A 10,452-nucleotide genomic window follows, 5' to 3' on the forward strand; every position below is an offset into this window, starting at 1 on the left:
AACACAATGTACCTAATTTTACTCAAGATCTGTATAAATACAGATCACAGACTGTATTCTGGCAAATGAACGTATTCTATTCTATTCTAACCCTTCAAAACCGGAGCGCAGTAATATTACGATTACTATAGCATGAGTCTCTATGAAATATGAACGTCCTAAATAATTCAACATCTGTTTCAAAAACAAAGCTAATGCCAAAGTAGAAGGTTCGTTATAGAATCCATATATTGTTGAGCCGCAGGAATGCTGCGCTCGTCTGACTATAAATCTTTACAACCACTTCGGATTCGCGACACGCTCTTAGCAAGAACACACAAATACATTAAGGGAATGAGAAATTAAGTACAACAACGGGCTTATGTAATAGCAACCCCAATCTACCCGCTTATCTATATTTAGAGGTCATAAAAAACCAAAAAGGTTGTACAGATGTAATGCGTTAAGTGTTACGTAATTTCATTACGGAATGATTTCTTTTTCAGAATATCAAGTGACATGATGAACAAGTCGTACGCCTGGTGGTATTTAATAATAAGAAATATATAAATAAAACACACACTGATAGCGCCGCAGTAGGGAAACCCTGTATAGCCATGGACACACACGTAGACAACCACAAATTACTCCCAAACTCACGAGAGAAATAAATGTAGGTCATACAAATATTTCTCCCGGCCCGTGAATATGAAGAACGATTGGATGGACACTGACTCCAAGCCCATCATCCTGTGAGATACAGTTGACTGTAGCTACACCAGTCACCTACCCTTAAAATCCAGAACGCAGTAATATTTGTTTCTCAATGTTTATTAAAAAATTACTTAAGTTTCGATTGAATGTTAGGTGTGCGACAAAAGTGTAGTCTCCCATAAAAATATGCAAAGTACGAACATTCGACAATGATGTGGTTTGAAAGAGGATACAGTGATAAAAATAGAGAACGATCTTTTGATGTGTTTTGGGCACATGAGCAGATGATGAACGTGGATAAAATTTGTACAAATAAACCTTAAATGTCTGTTTTGAAAAGTTTGTTACCCTCATACGATCCCACATGGGGATGTAAAGAAAACTTTCTATTTTCTTATAAAATTTGTACAAACTTTCGGTTTGAAATTACGATTTATACAGCTCAAGTATTTAATAACTTACATGAAGACTTACAATCTACTACCGCAGGAATTATTTTATTATTTTTGCCTACTAAACCGATTTCACCACATGAACCGTAATAACATACATTAATTTAAATTAACAGCTAACCTGAGCCCAAAAAATTTGAGCCCAAACACGTACTAATATATTATACTCGATACCGCCAATGAACACTACGATAAGTTTATTTTTTGGTCATTTTCTGTTATTTTTGTAATTAGCCATATTTATTTACTTATATTATGCTCCCCGGATTTTGTAAAAAAAAGATCCAAAAACAAAATTCAAAAAGAAAAGAACAAAAGGTAACGAATTTTGTGAAAAACAAAATAAAAACAGAACAGAGCTCTTCTTGCATTTTTTTTTTATCACTCCATTGTGGTTTTCGGTATCGCCACAATTAAACTAGCTAAAGGCTCCTCTCTATAGCATTTGATGGCGGTGCACGAGAACCAAACGATAGTTGCGTTGGATTACCTATTCCCGGGAAGGTGGTCCGGGCCACGAACCCGTCTCTACTGGTACTGCAGTTGCTTTGTGTCACGCAAGATTACTGGGCGATGGACGTCCACGCTGGTTGCACTATAGGATTCCTTCGCTAATGCTCACAGACTCAAGAAAGTGCCTATCCGTACCAATTACGAAGTGTCTGAACGTTTTACGAAACCACAATCTCTAAATAAATGCGTGTCGAGCGTAACGGTTTTGTCGTTTTATTTATTTAGAAAGCCTACCGAAGTATTAAGCGAATTGGGTAGTCTGCATCAATCAGCCTATTGCAGTCCACTGCTGGACATAAGCCTCCCCAAGTGTACGCCATAGTGCCCGATCACCCGTTTTCTGCATCCAACCACTACCCGCGACCTTCTTCAAATCGTCGGTCCATCTTGATCGGTTCTACGACAGATATGGCCAGCCCACTGCTACATTTCTGGACGATGTCCACAAATTTAGTCCTATGAAGGATAACTTCGTTCTGGACTTTCTTCCCTAACGAGATACCCAGCATAGACCTTTCCATAGCTCGCTGAGCGACGTGTAGTCTGTGAGCCAGTTTGACCTTCATATTCCACGTCTCGGCTCATTACGGCGGTAGGACGCATTGGTTGTAAACCCTGGTCTTCAGGCACTGCGGGATTGGTGACGAGAAGATATGACGCAGTTTCCGAAATGCTGCGCAACCCAGATCAAGGTTATCATATTTAATTACAGTACTATCATTGAATTTCCTTAATATAATGAATTTCAAATCGATCTGACTAATGGAAATGAAATTAATATTCATTTATGAGATCGACTGATCCTTATAGCAACTGAGAAAAAAGCTTATGATATTTAACCGGTCCTTGCTATAAAAAAACATACGATTAATATTTTCAGTATCAGTAAAATTCCACTATCCAGTAATTGCTAATTCAAATACCTAGTAATGCGCTAGTAACTGACCACTTGAAAACATAGCATGTGTCAAACAGTTGTTACATTTTGAACTGGTTAAAGTGACTTAAAAGAATTTTGACTGGTCACGGACCAGACTAGATGTGCCTCATTAGGTTTTTAAAGTTTCGAAATCTCTGATAAATTGCAGTATTTTGAAGCGGTTGTCGCTGCTATTAGACGAGTACTTACTATGAGAGTAGCATTCCGTTAAAAAATATTATCAAAAAATTTGTGTTACTAGGTTTTGCTCTGGAACAGTCGCTTTGGTCCTCGTTCTAAACTACCTCCTTAGTTGGCTGGTAAAAAACTTACATACTCTCCAAAAGCTCGACTCGTTATAATCAATTACACGCCATTTTTATTTATCAAAAATACATTTATAAATGTTTCTCCGTATCGCTGTAAATAGTGAATTCATCGCCTGCATCGTTACAATCGTTTTACACCAATGAGTGCGCAGTACGACAAACTTTTTAATAAGCGCACTGCTGCAGCCTGTATCAAAGCTTTTAAAAAGTTTCCGGGATACGCAACGGACCGGAATTTATAGAAAACGCTCGGAAAAAGCTCGCCCGGTTGCAGGATAAAGTTAATGCTTTTGTATGATAATAATTTGCAGGACAATCAGGACAATTACATGGTCTCAAATGGAAAATTGTAATAAATTCCTTGTACTACACTACCCAGTACACAAGAAGCAATTTAAAAGAAGTGCTTTTACCAAATCTGTTTTTTTCATAATACCAAGTGGCGGGACGAACAGATCGTGCGTCTGGTGGTAAGCGACACGCCTATCTATAACGGTTGCAGTGCCGCTCAGAGCTTTAAATCACGTTTCCATCACAAAAAATAATTACAATGTCACCATATGTCTTCATTTCTTTCTAAATGCATAGGTGGTTTGGACAGAATTAAAAATTGTTTTGTTTTTTAACGGAAAGCAAATTTTAAAACTGCATAAAAGTTTTTACTATTTAAGTATTCGATTTTTTATTGTGCAATAAATATAATTTAATATTAGAGTACTGTATCGTGAAATATTATTTAATAATTACACGATAATATACTTGAATATTTATACGACCGTTTTTTCATTCGTATTTTAAATTTATTTATTTGATAAAGACTTACGATTTGAAATAATAATTAAACTTATAATATGAATAATTAATACAAAGATCGAACACTCAGAAAAAACACTCAGAAAAAATTCCTTCGATCCGGTCGGATTCGAACCGACGTCTTCTTGCATACGCGTCGTGTCTTTATAATTATTAATGTAATAATTATAACAAACTAGTGGAGTAATTTCACAAAAAATAATTGAATATCAATTCAATAAAAATTTAATTAATACAGTGAATAGCGACATCTCTCGCCAGGACTGGTAGCTGTAAATGTACTAACTGGGTGATAAATCTGTCATAGATTTCTCATAGATGGCGCTACGGCTAAAAAGTTAATAATTATAACAAACTAGTGGAGTAATTTCACAAAAAATAATTGCATATCAATTCAATAAAAATGTAATTTATAATATGAATTTATTATGCAGAGTCCATAAAGGATCGGGATGACATGGGGAATTTAATCAACTCTTCCAATAGAACGACTTTTTGCACCTTATATAAAGTACATTACACACACTTACGTATCAGACAATAATGGTCGGATATAAAAAGGTTTGTGGCTCAACAACATGGCCGAGAGTTACAGAGCGTCGCTGATAATATTATGCTGCAACATGCCGCATTATTAAAGAACTAGCCCATCATCCGAGTTGTTAATGTTCAAATATAGGTACTAATATTCGTCGAGCTATTCTTTTCATATTTTACATTTCCTGTTACATTTGACGCAAATGTAATAGGAAACTGAAACCGGTTCCGACCAAATACCTAAACAAGCAGACAAATTGGACTTGGACGCGACACATTGTTTCTTATTAAAAGTGTGCTTTTGGGGTATTTCTTCTATTTTTTAACAGACTTCAAAAAAAGGAGGAGGTTCTCAATTTGTCTGTATGTGTTCGTGTGTATGTTACGCGATTTTTTTTCGTTTTTTTTTTTTGTAATAAGTTACAATTATTTTTAAAAAAATTACTGAACCACTCCACAACAGTACCTAAAGTGATTAAGTTAAATTTAGTACGTGGGTTTACTACAGTGAAGTACCTGCTACCCAGCAGTAATGTGGAGTAAGAGTAGCTGGATAATGACAAAGCGCAGTGCCAATGCACATCAGATCTTTGTAATTTAAAGCTCTGAGTGGGAGTGCAACTGTTATGGATAGGCGAGTCGCTTACCACCACCAGGCGCAAGACTTGTTCATCCCGTCACACGGTATCATAAAAATAAGCATTTTACTGGTCCCATAGTTACAGCTGGCAAACAGTAAAAAAAAGTTTAATTTCCTATGTACATCAATTGCGGAAACGGAGTTCTTAACTCGATATAGTACATCTTTCTCAGTTATCTCTCCGATACGGTAGATAGTGACGAGTAGGACGATATGTATAATGAATACGAGTATCTTATAAGCATACAATTTTAAAATAAAACCTATAACCTGTAGACCCATAAGCACACATTAATTGAAATCCGGTATGTAATCCGGTAAAACCCGGAAATAAATATCTCTTTTATAACTTTTCGCCTTTTAATTCACTTCCATCCCCTTTCTTTGTTTTTCGAACAATTCTATTAAAGCTTTTAGTGCTGCCATTTCGTTTTTTTTTTCATTGATTATACCCAAATCGTATCGGTAACTTATTTTATTTAATGTTATAGTTATTCACGTTAAACTAAATCATTGCTTATATGGATTTTGTTAGCAATCTCGCCCATGACAACGTAGTCGTGACGCAATTCGGTTTAATTACTCGGTTTTGTATGCACAAACACTTTACATGTCAAAATTTTATAACAGCGACTACGCCCGTCACTCTGAGGTATAAGTTGAAAGTTCCATGTGCCTGTAATTTCACCAGCAAGTATCCATCAAAAACTAATAGAGCCACACGCGTAAATATATAGAACTACAAAACTAGAAAAGGATGCCTGAAACAGTGACATTGTTCCGGTTTCCACTCGTTTATGTAAGGCCGTAAATTGGATTAGTGACCCACAGAGTTCATGTTCTGTTTTTCTCGAAAAATCAATGATTTTTTTCTACGAAGTTCCTTGTCTTACAGCTAAAAGACATTCGAAATTTAAATGGATCAATCAAATAGCTTCAATATCACGTGAAACGCAGTTGACAATTTCAATTGACCAATAACGTAGCTTCAATAATATGTGAAATGCAGTTGAAGATTATGACTGACCAATCAATTTAATATTATTAAATTAAACGTAATTCGCCTGTGGTGAGATGTTTATTTCTCCAGCCAGACTACAATGGAAAAGACCCGACACAAAAGATTCCGCTTATTTATAATAATTTCTTCCCGTCAAAGCCGCCAAGCACCACAGAGGAATAGTTTTGTCGGTATTGGCTATGATTAACTATAATACCAAATGATGATAATAGATGGCAGATTACAAGCAAAGTATATGATTGCGACGCAGTCAATTTCATAATTGGCAACGTCGATATAAAAGTAAAATGACACCAGTAATTCAAATTTCTCAACAATAACAATAACAACTAATTGAATTTATTGTGAAAAGGTGTAACAAAGTCTATGTACCAGTTTGCTAAAGTGATACATTTGAATAACCATTTTGTTTGAGTATGATACACTATACAGTGTAGTATGCAAAATACGATCTGATCAAGATTGCAACCTAACACTATCTACTAATGAATTAAAGTCAGAAAAAGTTTTCAACCATGGATGGCAATAAAAACAATATTACATTACATATCGAGTTCTTAGGTTTTCGCGATTGTTACACATAGGAAATGAAACTATTTTTCCGGATTTAAATCGCGAATATTTGTTTTTTCAAACAAACCGACGTTTCGGGCCCTTTACAGGTCCCATGGTCACGGTTGACCATGGGACCTGTAAAGTCTGAAACCAGTTATGTCTAATATTGATGCAAACCACCCTATTTTTTCACTATAGTTACAATAGTTATTAATTAAATACCTTATTTTTAATTTTACAAAGAAACATTCCAATTTACGCTACATTACGTTTTACAAATTATTTTATTGAATGAATTTTTACTACGTTAAATTTATTATTAATTTCAATTTCAATGGCCTCTCGCAGCATCCTGCGTAGATAACGGACTGCTTTTGCAAGGACCTGGGGTTTGTCAAACTTCATTGAATGTGTAGGTACTGCAGACTTGCTTTGCTTTGTTGGTCCAATATATATTACATTACATTACATCATTTAGCCTGATATACACCACTGCTGGGCAAAGGCCTCCTCCTGATCCTTCCACGCATCCCGATCTTGAGAATAAAAAAAAACAATAATTGTAACTTTTTCTTTGAAAAAAAAAACACCGACATCAAAAGTTTCATCCCTTTCCATTGAATTCCCTTATCAGATACTGACTTGTTGGTGGGACTATTACGGACTCCTTTGTACATTTTATATTTTTTTCTGGTTGTCATGGCGACGGTGATTTGTCGATTACATGTATTGTGTCAAGTGAAAAGTCGACTTACATTTGCGGAAATATTTTTTTATTTGTCATAGCAGAAACGAACCCGGAACAACATCGTCGGCATCAGACCACCACGAGAGTAAACCTTTTCGAACAAAAAGTATTTTCAAAATCGGTCCACAATTGACGGAGAAATCAATGAGAACACTGACATCAATTGACGGAGAAATCGGAAAACAGACATAAAACTTACATACAGACGAACGTACAGCCTCCTCCTTTTTTTAAGTCGGTTAAAGAAATAAAATAAATTTCTGTTCCGCATGTAACATTACTGTTATTATCACTCCGTATTTAGTTTTATGCTCATTATACTGGTTATATACTCGATGGCTCACGATAAAAGTATCCAAATACGACGGTACAATCGATCTTTAACTTAAAACCTAAGTTTCAGTAGAGATGGAAACGCATCCGTAACTTGGAAATTCAATTAAAGTCAGCTTTTTATGGGAAGGGAAAAAGCTGTTTATACCATTAAAGTAAGTTGTAGCTACGCTTAACCGCTGGCGATGCTGCAGACTTATCCCTGTTAAGCAAGTTAAAGTTAGTTTAGTTAGAACACGTTATGCTTATGTTCTCTAGTTAGTTCTAAGCTACATACCGGTCGACTAGTAGATAATTCTATAATTAAGTATGCTTTTTTTAGGATTAAGAGCCACAGTGAGTTGGTTTTAAAGTTGTAAAACAAGAACCCTTATAAGCTCCCTGGCCTTTTACGTCAGGGAAAAATCTTTGCGGAAATAAATCATCACCATCGTCATCATCAGCCTCTCAATGTGTGCAAATACGCCTTATCCTCAGCTTGTCGCATCCATCTGCAGCAGCCTTTCCCAGATCGTCACTCCATCTGACAAAGGACCGTATTAATAAATCCATTTCAAATGGAGGACACATTAAGATAATCAACTACTTTCATTAAAATACATCACTTGAGTGCACATTAATATCGCTCATTGATTACGCATCATTCGTGAGTTGTCAAAACTCCCGCTTTTATTAATAAATGTCACTCAGCACTTGAGTTACGGTTCAAAATCGATAATAAATTTCTAATCAATCAAGTGTCGCCGATTAGTATAGCTTTTTTATGATGCAATTCGCGCGCCTGGTAAGCGACACGCCTGTCCATGACAGCTACTCAAAGTTTTAAATCGCGAAGACCTGAGGGGTCTTGCAGTGCGTCCGTCACCTTGAGACATAAGTTCACAAGTCTCATGTGCCTGTAATTTTGTCAGCACCCTTACTTACCCTTCAAAAGCCGGAACCTTACATTACTGCTTGGCGGCAAAAATAGATAAGGAGGCAGTATATACTTCCCTGGACGAATTCTTTCACAAGTGGCTCTACGGAATACCTATAACTAACTGTTGAGGTCTGAAAATGTCAGCCAGTACAATGTGTACTTTATACCGGATTTAAGAGCTGCTTATTAAATGGATTACAGACACAGCTTGAAGCGATCGTGTTTTACAATGGCTCGGACATGGTTCGGGCATCCACGTCGACGCGGTCATTCGGGTGTCGACGTCACCGATCAGCCGTCCTCGGCTACGTAGCTACGGACGCGTTCAGGAATTCGTAGATTTACAAGCGATGCAAAACACACACCGCCTTTTTAACTCTTATTGCATGAATGCTATTACTGGTCCTCAGGTCCAATGGTGGTGCATAACCGGCCATAGAACTTGATTGCATAGGAAGGCAATAAACGCAGCTATGACCGTGCTATTATGCTAATACCTATTTGTTATCATTTATTTACAACAATTGTGGTTTGGAACAGAATTATAAACGTTAGGGCCAAATATAGATGGAATGTTTTCTATAAGCGCTTTGAGCATTCCAGAATCCTTGTCTATATTTTTACATTGTACCATAAAAGTCGTGTTGAATTTAAATTATTAACAAAAAAAAGTTTACTGTAATCAACACAAAGTTTGGACAACAAAGGTCATACAGAAAATATGAATTTTTTACTATATTTCAGAGTTGGTATCTGGGCAAAAAATTTAATATTTCTGAACGTAACTACAAAAGTTAAAAAATAATGATTCTTTATTCAAAAATTCGCAACAATCTCAGTTTAGCATTCTAAATTCAAAATCACAATGGCGAGCGCATTTGCAAGAGCAAAATTACGTTTTACTTCAACTCGAAATAGAACTAAAACTAGGGTTACCACTTGCGATTACGACAAACAATAGAAATCAATATAACAATGTTTATTTAAAAAAAATTGGTACGACCTTAGATAAGGGTACGACTTTGTTATCTTTAAAACATATCATAGCAGTGTAAAAGGTTTAACTTGACATCAAACAAACTGGTTAGCAAACGAACTGGGTGGCCCGTCTCATAGTACAAGAGATTTGACCAGATAATTTGTGTGATACCGGTACATTATTATTATAATAACAGGTTAGGATAGATTAGAATGTATAACTGAAAGGAATGAATACGTTACTGGCCTTGACCCTCTTTAAAATACACTTGGTTGAAATAGCGTAAATACTATAAGATGCTTGAATATACAGAGATACGACAAGGTTGATGTTATTAAAGAAGAGTCCTTGAAGACTCAAGATCGATTTGAACATATGGGTCAAACAAAATTTAATAACCATGTTTTCCGGTGTAACATCACGCTAGCAACCCTATCTGACGAGGCAGAGCGAAATGCCTACAGCATTCGACATTACACTACTCGCTGTCGTACAAAAATCTGCTTTATAAACAACGTTTCAAAATTTGAAATTCCACAGCATTTTCTCTGTATTTCCATTTTTTTGGATCTGTAACTTAATGGAGCCGTTTTAAGTCGGGTTTTGAATGTTGGCGAATGGAGGTTATGTTATTACGGGTTAGAGCCAGGGAACCGGTACGACCAGTATCTGTCCAGCTCGCTCGTTGCTCTGTATAGCAAAAAATAACTACTTACTGTTTTTGTTTTTTTTTTCTTTGGTACTTGTGTCTTACTGAGAATTGTAACCTCGCTGTCGCTGAACTTCAATACTAAAAAATACAAAAAGTACTCTTCCTTAAAACACTCGATACTTTAGTTATCTCTAAAGCAGTTTAGCAACTATATAAAAACTGACATTTACTATTTAAACTGAAATCTATTCCGCTTGCTATAACGTAATGTGCTTTTGGTTGTACTATTCCAAAGAAACACTACATACCTGTAGTGCCTCTTAGGATCAGTTTTAAATAACTTAGATTG

This window comes from Hyposmocoma kahamanoa, unplaced genomic scaffold (genome assembly GCF_003589595.1).
Source record: "Hyposmocoma kahamanoa isolate Upper Pololo Valley unplaced genomic scaffold, ASM358959v1 157, whole genome shotgun sequence".
Taxonomy (NCBI): Eukaryota; Metazoa; Arthropoda; class Insecta; order Lepidoptera; family Cosmopterigidae; genus Hyposmocoma; species Hyposmocoma kahamanoa.